The sequence below is a fragment of the Penaeus chinensis genome, chromosome 10 (assembly GCF_019202785.1).
Source record: "Penaeus chinensis breed Huanghai No. 1 chromosome 10, ASM1920278v2, whole genome shotgun sequence".
In the NCBI taxonomy this organism is placed as follows: Eukaryota; Metazoa; Arthropoda; class Malacostraca; order Decapoda; family Penaeidae; genus Penaeus; species Penaeus chinensis.
This window is the reverse complement of record NC_061828.1, coordinates 21859002-21869001: the sequence shown is the minus strand read 5'-3', so window position 1 is coordinate 21869001 and position 10000 is coordinate 21859002. Positions and strand designations below refer to the sequence as shown.

Genomic DNA, 10000 nt, shown 5'->3' with positions numbered 1-10000 from the left:
CACGGAATTATCCTCTGCGACACAGCAGGCACACGGGCAAGGCTGACTCTCAGTGCAAAAAGGCAATCATTCAAAACCCGCAGGAGGTCCCAAACTTAAAGGAACAACCTTAAACAACATCTAAATAAAAGTTTCACTATGAATCTGCTTGAAAATAGGACTTGCATCCAGGCCAGCGGGGTGCCTTTGTGGGCCCTGCGCCAACTTGGTCTCCCGTGAAATTAACGCCTTTTACGTGAGTTACAGCAACACTTTAAACCCCGTATGTACAGACGGCAACTGCACACGCCACAGAGGTTGGTTGATACCATGTTACATCCAGGCACTTCTAACAACATCGTAAATAATCATATACAATAAATGGACATAAGACTAATATGAACACAATATTCGCTCTGCTACGCAAACATATTCAATTTGATGTGTATTCACGCGTCTGTGTGTATTGCGAGCATTATGTGTATCTATAATAGCACACACATGCTAAACCTCACACACACAAAAAATACCACTCAAACGACCAATAACTGACACATACACACAGACAGACAGACAGACAGACACACTCACACTCACACTCACACACACACACACACACACACACAGACAGACAGACACACTCACACTCCCACACACACACACACACACACACACACACACACACACACACACACACACACACACACACACACACACACACAGACAGACACACTCACACTCACACACACACACACACACACACACACACACACACACACACACACACACACACACAGACAGACACACTCACACTCACACACACACACACACACACACACACACACACACACACACACACACACACACACACACACACACACACAGACACACACACACATGTATGTATATTCATATACGCAAATAGAAATACTTATGCTCTGACTCTGCATATATATACCTATATTTGCACACTCTTCACTAACAGAGAGCGCTTTTTGCGCCTCCATTCGTGCATTAAGATGATGGCCATTTTGTCTAATAGATGAACTATTTCGGCTATTAAAAGGCAATCCATCAAAGCTGCATTTTCAAAAGTAAGCACTTTATTCCCTTCAATGGTGGAGCAGGTCAAGAGAAGGCTTGGCCGGAGATTAATTACCGCATTTTTTCTTTCTTTTTTCGGGGAGAGGGTGCGCGCGCGTGTGTGCGTGAGCGAATCACTCGCGAGTACATAAAAGAGGCGATCCTCATCCTAACTGTCAACCCCTTTTCGGCTCGCCATCTATGACCTTTATTCAATCATCACGGTTCATCCGCACGGATCACTGATGGTAATCAAGGGATCAAATCTATTCCGGATTGCAATGGCAGTGTTCAGCGCCCGAGCGGAATGGCGGTGAAATTAGTCTGGTAAGTGACACTGCAGCACCGCAACGTATATAATGGCTCTGCGTTTCACACTGCCTATCTGCGCTGCAATCTAGTCTACTATAAATATGCCAGGAAATTGTGCTAAATTGACGAAACGAAGAATTAATAGTTGCACATTTCGCTTTGGTGGCAATCGCTCACGGCGGTGGGTGATGGCAGAGCCTCGAAAAGTAAATAAAAAGATAACACACACACATATATGTGTATATATGTATATATACACACATATATATATATATATATATAAATATATTTACTAATATCTACACTGATGACCACAGCGATACACAATATGCCCTGAGGGGACATATCTCCAAATCCAGCTCAATCCAACCTCACTCTCTCAGAAAGAGAAATCCCCCAAGGGCTGTCAGAAACATGTCGGAATGACGAGGTTTCGAGCAAGAGTTGTTGTTTATTCAAACCATACGCCATCTGCAACGTGATCATCTGACCAACATCATATGCACGACGTTCATTAATCATCATCAGACGAAAACATTCCAAAACTCTCCGCAGTCTGACGCTTTCGGAGAATAACGGGAAATCCTGGTCTTCCGCCGCTAAATTTCGGCCATGCTCAAGGATGACGGTCTGGGACCTTTCCATTATGAACAGGGCATGGGGATTCCGCCGCTTTAAATGGCCGTTCATCTCATTGGGGGACAATCTGCATCATTCTGATCTGCGTGACTCTCTCCCTCTCTCCCTCTCCATCTCCCTCTCCCTCTCCCTCTCCCTCTCCCTCTCCCTCTCCCTCTCTGTGGTTCGCATTACTCCGAGCAGCTTCAAGTGAATTAAGTTGGTTGGGGAATCGGGAAAAGTTTGAATTGAGAAAGTGAAGCAATCAAGAGACCAAATTAATGAGATTAAACAATATTGCACACAGGCTCAGCAGCTGCCTCCACCGGCGACTCTACTAGAAATAACGAAAACTTTCCCTGAAACCGACCCTAATCCCCGCTGAAACGGAACCCGTGGCCGATCCCCGAACAAGGTGCGCAATAAAACTTCTATAAATAATTGCACGTGAATGCACCAAATTGCGACGGGCGGCATCACATGCACTATACATATTCCCTGTATATTTCCAAAAACATTTCATGTATTTTCATATATCTTCCATGTATTTCCATACATCTTCAGTATATTTCAATATATTTCCAAAATACTTTATTTCGATAAAACAAAATAAAAAAAGCGATTTTCCTTTCGCTGACAATGATTCCTGTTTGAGATGCATCGATAAACATCTACATACAATACCTCACAGCAGTCCCTATAGGCGACTGCATGGCTGAGTCTCTGCAAACAAGACAACGGTTGAGCTGCCAAATGAGTTGAATGTGATATTGCCGCCCGAAAACTGCTCTCATTTTCCCGTCTGGGGCATGTGCGTGTTGCGAAGGCTGGTGTTGCTTCCTTTACACACGCAACATCACCCCTCACGACACTTGCATGACCGCTGCTGACCTCGTGCTGACCTCATGACTGCTCTACTAACCCTACTGACGACCCATTTCACCAAGCACTGAGGGCCGAATTTCACAAGGCTTTGTTATTATATTAAAAAAATATTGTGTCTGCCCTCCCAGAATTTTATCCTTGGGGTAACTGTGTATGTGTGTGTGTGTGTGTGTGTGTGTGTGTGTGTGTGTGTGTGTGTGTGTGTGTGTGTGTGTGTGTGTGTGTGTGTGTGTGTGTGTGTATGTGTGTGCGTGCGCGTGTGTGTGTCCGTGTGCGTAAGCGTGTATGTGTGTTTTTTGTGGTCCATAAACACAACAGCATATGGCCCATTGAATGGAACTGATTACCTAAAGCATTACAAGCGACACTCATTACAATAACAAGAAGCAACATGGCAAGTATTCCATAAAGAATGTACGATCAATGATGCCCTGAACAAAAGGCAATTAAGGTCTAAACGGAATTACGCTACCGTAAAACATTAACGCTTTTTAAGGAGAAAGACTCCCTTTGGGAAGCCAGCAACAGGATAAGGAAGAGCTTTCGAGAGCAATTCCAAATGAATCCCGCAGCCGCAAGATTCCTCTGAACACTACGCGTTAAATTGAGAGTTCCAAGTCTAGACACACTTTTCCTTAACGATTCGGGTAAATGCGGATAACAACTTTACAAAGTGAGCGTTCGAGTAAGTTGAGTGGATGAGTGCGTGCGTGCGTGCGTGCGTGCGTCCGCGTGTGCGTGTGCGATTATGTGTGTGTGCGTGTGCGTGTGCGTGTGCGTGTGCGTGTGTGTGTGTGCGTGCGTGCGTACATCTGGCCATGCGTACAGGTGCGATCACGCGTGCATGAGCCTTTCCAGAGAAGGGAATGCAAATTTTGCGAGATTTCGAGCGGACGAGACGCGCGTCCCGAGTCCCAGTCAGGACTCGAGGCAGTTCACGCGGTTCGTCGCTCCGGGAGGACATGAATAAAAGAATTCCATGCTAATTCATGGTCCGGGAGGCGGCCGAGTCAGGTGAGAAGCCCGGCCATAAAAGCGGAGCTATAATGGCCGGGTAATTATCCTGCGCGAGCTCAGGTGTCTTGGGAGTCGCAGTTCCATCATCATCCGAGGTGAGAGAGAAACAAAGAGAGGGACGAGGCCGCTCGGCGCGCCAGACACTCCTCGGCCGCGGAGCCCAAGAGCTGCACTCCTCATCCCTGCAACATACTGCGTCCCGCATGATCCAAATCTCACAGAGTTGAAAAGAAACTTATGGGTGCGGAATTTCAATTTTCAATAAATATCATTAAACCAAATGTTTATAACCCGCTAGTCTTTACCTAACTATCATATAAATAACAATGTATAACAGAGGCAGTTCAAGTGGTTTTCCTTCAGTCTAAAGAATAGCTGATGTTATCTAAAGAAATGCGATAAAACAAGAAAAGACGGATCGCACTTGTACAATATACAGTCTTTAAATCAGTAAAGAATTTCATATATATGTGTTTCCAATCAATCTGCAATCATGTTTGTGTGTAAATGATATGAAATTTGTCTCAACTGTTCGGCCTATCAAAGAGAGTTACGACATAATTACATATTGATTATAAATCAACGATTCTTCAGGGAGCTTTTATTACATTACGCAGATTAAATCCACCTCCGTAACGTTTACAAATCGCATCAGAAACAGAGACAGATGTAAGACAGAAAACCCCGATTCTGAAGCTGTTGTGGACCGCGACTAAAATACACGTGTCTTTTATCCATAAGCATTCCATCATCATGTGAAATCCTCGAAATTTTATGATGGAGGATCAGGCTTTGGACAGGAAAGGCAGGCGGATGAGGCTGGGCAGGCAGGGCGAGCGAGGCATCAGGCGGGACGAGAATAAAGGCAGGAGAAAATGCCTGAGGGCGCGATAAGCAAGCAAGGAAGAAAGATGGAGAGTGTTTGTCTTCCTGAAGATTGTTTTAATCCAACCGATTCGGTAAGTGATATAAACAAGTTACTGAATTTCCCCGAGGCGGCGGCGAGTCGTTGCAAAAACTGCCCTTCCGCTTGATTTTTTGCCCTTGCGTAAATCAATTCCAATCTAATCAAAGCGGAAAAGGGAAAGAAAGGGCGACGCTCGGCTGGCTCTTTCATTAGATCTATTCGTGGCTTTTTGACGCTGTTAATTGAACACAGGCCGAGAAGGAGGAGGAGGAGGAGGAGGAGGCGTCGCGGAAGATGATCGGAGAGAACAGGAAAACAGCACCGGCTGTCCCAAAATTTCCAGTTGTCGACTAAAATGTGAAAGCATTTCTTCTGAAAATACTAGCACGAATTTTTGCAATAGTTTAGAAGGTATATTGCTCTATGCATTTCAACTCTATCTGTGTGCAGGTGGTTTCGTTACACCTAGATCTGAGGGGACAGATAACGCCGTTATGCAGATTCACTCGTTCATACATTACCATTCCGACGAAATATTCGCCATGTCGTACTCACCTAGAAAATACAAAAGAAAACATGTTAATAAAATAATAACAAAGAAGAAGGATATATTGAACACTTTCATAAAATTACAGCAAAGGTCGAAGATATGCTAAAACATAATACATCATGCGCTTAATAGAAGTCCACATATAAGAACCGTATATAAACCATACTAGGTGACACTATAATCCGCTAACTAGGAATAGGGTGGAGCCAATGCCATCCCACTAAGAAGAAAAATAACCGGCAAGGGAGATGTGTTACAATGCTAACAGGAAAACGGACTGCTCACACTATTCCGAAAGAGGGCTATCTACCCGCTCATTTCTATTCTGTCGTTTCTTTTACCACCTCCAAGAACAAAGCATCGTTTCCTTACATTTCCTGATAAGTCAAGTACGCCTCGATACTATAACACTATTATCATGTTATTAAAACGGCGTTAGTCATGTGCAAACACAGTCTTGGCAACGCTACCTTCCGTAAACTCAGCCACTAAGCTTCTTTTATATTTACTTGCAGTCGTTTGGCATTAAAGAGACATTCTGAAAGAAAGCGGCGCCGACACACGCCTAAAACGCATCTCATAAAAGGCGCGTTTTTAGCCACAGAGGCCACAGTTCCCGTACATTCTTCACTAACGCGCGAGGAAATTAGTCGATACCTCACCCACCCCACAACTCTCAGGCAACCTCCGGCCGCCATAGAAAACTAGGATTCAATTACGGTGCGCTGAAAGAGATGCCGAGAATACACAGGTCGGTGGGCGGCACGGGTGACATCCGCATCCCCCCACTCACCCCTCACCCGCCTCTCCCTCTTCTTTTCCTCTGCCTCTCACCTACCCCATCCCCTCACCTTCCCTCTACCTTCCCCTGCCCCCTCTCACCTGCCCTCACTGCAGCAAGGCATTGTGGGTGTTCGCGCCCGCCCTGTCGCCCCACAAATATCCCCCGCAAGGAAGGGTGAGCGAATGGCGGCAAGGCTCTTGTCCTGGCCAGGAAGGACGGGCCCTGAGGTTAGGTACTTAGTCTCGGGATACCTGGTTATTAAAGGTCGTTAAGTCCCAGCAGCGACGCCTAACGACGAGACATCCGGTGTGTTTGGCTACCTGAAACCAAATGCTGTTCACCCTTTTACGACCGCAGCGCTTACCTTGCCCTGTATCATCTTGGTGACGCGCCTCCCTCACCGACGTGGCAGTTTTTTTTTTTTTCCAGATTGGGACGAAATCTTATTTTTGTGTGGACGGGAAGGTCGTTCTTCAATCCATCACGAGGTAGCTCGCCATCAACACGGGATTTCGGGTATTATGTCTGCCAAGTTCTAATGACAAACTTTTCACAATTAACTCTAAGGGCTCACATCATCAACGATCAACGTCAGCAGGTGGCCAGGGTGGTAAATAAAACACAAAAAGAATATCAATAGTTTCTTCTCGCACTTGTGTATATTCTAAACCAACAAAGCAGTTGCATAGGCCCTACATTTCACTATTAAACAATCATGAAAATGTAGGTTGCTTTACGGTGAGTACATATTCGCCCGCAAATCCCTTTCCCGTGTCACATATCTTACAGCAATTAGAGGAAAAAAGGGACGTGAAAAATGCTTGTGTATTACGCAGAAGCTCGATGACAAGTGAAATTGCTATTCGCCTTCCCACAAAAGAATCAAAAAGAGGAAAAAATCCCGTGGTTTCCAGGTCCGAAAAAATGTTATTTTCTTCTCGGCATTCAAGCCATATTGACATATTCTCGACATTTCGTTCCATATCCCTCGGATTACAAAGAGAAATACCAAAGTAAAGTTTTCGATCTCCAACTTTTTTCCACAGGTATTTTGTATTGATATTCGTATATGATCCCGTGGATACGCAAACGTCAGTGCCGAGCTTTCGCAACGCATTCTGAAGCTGGAATTAAAGAAAGTTTCCCCTCCCTATCTGGTCACGTGACGGACGGAGAGTTCCCCCTCTTGCCAGGGAAGTAACGATCTGTTTGTTCGGACCGGACCGTCTGTGTCAGGCTAAGCAGTCCCTGCATAAGTCCACCTGTATTTCAGGACCCGCAGGCTACGCAGGTGTGTGGGGGCTTTGGGTACAAGGGAGCAACAGACAGGGGACACGACGTGGACAGAGATGTCAAGCAATCTGGGTTTACTAGGCTGCTGGAAAGATCAATAAGTTATTCACAACAGCTGCCTTGGAGCCGGGACCTCCACCTGCTGTACACCGAGGAGGTAGAGTGCAAGACCTTCGCCGCACGATATACAGAGTTGCAACTTTTTGTGTGTGTGTTTCAGGATTGCTGTTATATATAGCCTATTAGATTTGGATATGAAATACGGCAAGAGAAGATGGAATCCTTAAATACTCGCAAAATAATCACCAATCCTTTACTTGGAAAGAATACACATAATATTTTAACTTTCCTAAACACACTTCATTTAAGTTAAAATGCAAAACAAATAGATTCGCAAAGAATGGCTGCACTGCACATGGAACGAAACAAAATAAAATCCGTTGACACAACACGATCACTTGAAAAGAATCGCAGACACAGAGAGGAAGAAAGTGTTTTGCTGTAGCTTAGAGCAAGGAAATTAAGCATTCCCTGAGGCTCATCATTTATGACTAACGTCAAGCATCACAGATAATTAATTTCCCTTTCGCTATTGTGTTTGAAATCTTAAGATACGTTATCAAACAAAGCACACTTATCATGTTTCATTAAATTTTGCATATAAAATAAAAAAACACGAATATAATTGTATATACATGATCACAAACACATACATACGCATTCATTGTGTGTGCTTGTGTGTGTATGTATGTGTGTGTGTGTGTGTGTGTGTGTGTGTGTGTGTGTGTGTGTGTGTGTGTGTGTGTGTGTGTGTGTGTGTGTGCGTGTGCGTGTGCGTGTGCGTGTGCGTGTGCGTGTGCGTGTGCGTGTGCGTGTGCGTGTGCGTGCGTGTGCGTGTGCGTTTATGTGTGCCTGTGCGTGTGCTTGTGTGTGTGTGTGTGTGTGAGTGTGTGTGTGTGTGTGTGTGTGTGTGTGTGTGTGTGTGCGTGTGCGTGTGCGTGTGCGTGTGCGTGTGCGTGTGCGTGTGCGTGTGCGTGTGCGTGTGCGTGTACGTGTGCGTGTGCGTGTGCGTGTGCGTGTGCGTGTGCGTGTGCGTGTGCGTCTACGTGTGCGTGTGCTTGTGTGCGTGTGTGGTGTGTGCGTGCAAGCATCTGTGGGTATGCGCGGGTGCACACAAGACCTAGACATCCGCAATACCCATATGAAGCCCCTGCCTCGACCAGACAAAAGAGCGACCATTCGGCGCTCATCGCATTACTTAGCAATATCGCCCCATTACGGATTGGGCGAAGGACCCTTGGACGGCGCAGTCAGGTTGCATATTAATACCGCGATACTGTGACCCCAACTTTACGGCTGCTAAAGTTCCTATATAAACATGCACAGTATTCGCCTGGATTTGTGCTGTGAGAATCCGGCAGACTTGTGCCCCGTTCCGAGGGCAGTGTTGAGCTCAGACTGCCGAGGTTAATGCAGTACACAAATCCGGTTTCTTGTTCACGGTCATTCTAACGCCGTTATAACAAACAATGTAACTGAACGTTTCTCAGTATAACACAGTCATGGTATACCTCCCGGCATATCCCTCGCATGTTAATCATTCCGCTTCATTTCCCAGAACATAATTACTTTCGCGAACCGCCGCTACTGCATCGCGAGGGAAAAGGAATCTCATTTTTCATATTAACAAACGTAATCCAGTGATTCATCGACGAATCAGCCCCTCCGCGTTGTGCTTGCGTTTTCTGTTGTGTGCATGCGTTGTGGGGACCGGGGAAGGGTCAGGGGGCGGCAGGGATAGGGGCGGAGGGTAGGGGCCAGGGATAGGGGCAAAGGGTAGGAGCCAGGGATAGGGGCGGAGGGTGGGGGCCAGGGATGGGGGTAGGGTGGGGGTAGTAGAGGGAGGAGCGGGGGGGGGATCTGGTGGTAATCTTGGCTTACCACAAAGGAGGTAAATATCGAATACCTATATCAGTGTCCTATTAACTAATACGGAGTTTTCAGGCCACACTGAAAGGAACCAAAGGAAGGAATTGGCGGGAAATTCTCCTTATTCGCTTCGTTTTATTCCTCCCACATGGACCATTTTCGGCTCCTATGATATTATTCTGCGTGGGGACAAGGACTCTATTTCACATATCTAAGATCTTAATATATGCAAATTACATAGACAAGTATGACATTACACTCCTAGTAGGTAGAAAAGTCTTCTATTAACGGTGATATTTAGAAGTATTGAAAAAGTAGTCTACTGTTTAAATCACATAAAAGTAGTAACTTAGCATACATATCCCAAGAGCAGCTCTCCAGTTAAAGCTAAAGTACGCCTAGAAACAGCACTCGACCAGGCAAAACCTCTGAAGATACGTAACAAGCCGCTCGGCCCCCGACGCCACGGGATGCTCCCTCCCTCCGACGAAGACGCGGCGCCGACGGCCTTTTCCCGACTCCCGCCGCCACCCTTCTCCTCACGAGCTACTTGCGGCGGCCGATGAGAGAAGAACGCCCGGCTTGGAACATTATGGGGGATTTAGGAATATTGAAAAAGTTTTCAAAAAGTATATTAAGTAGG

The 10000-nt window shown here is 45.9% G+C and overlaps 1 protein-coding gene across 6 annotated transcripts in view; it reads left to right on the top strand.

Annotated features, from left to right (window-relative positions):
* LOC125029539 overlaps positions 1-10000 on the top strand; it is a 651165-nt gene that overhangs the window by 423075 nt on the left and 218090 nt on the right. The gene's annotated exons all lie outside the window — the stretch shown is intronic.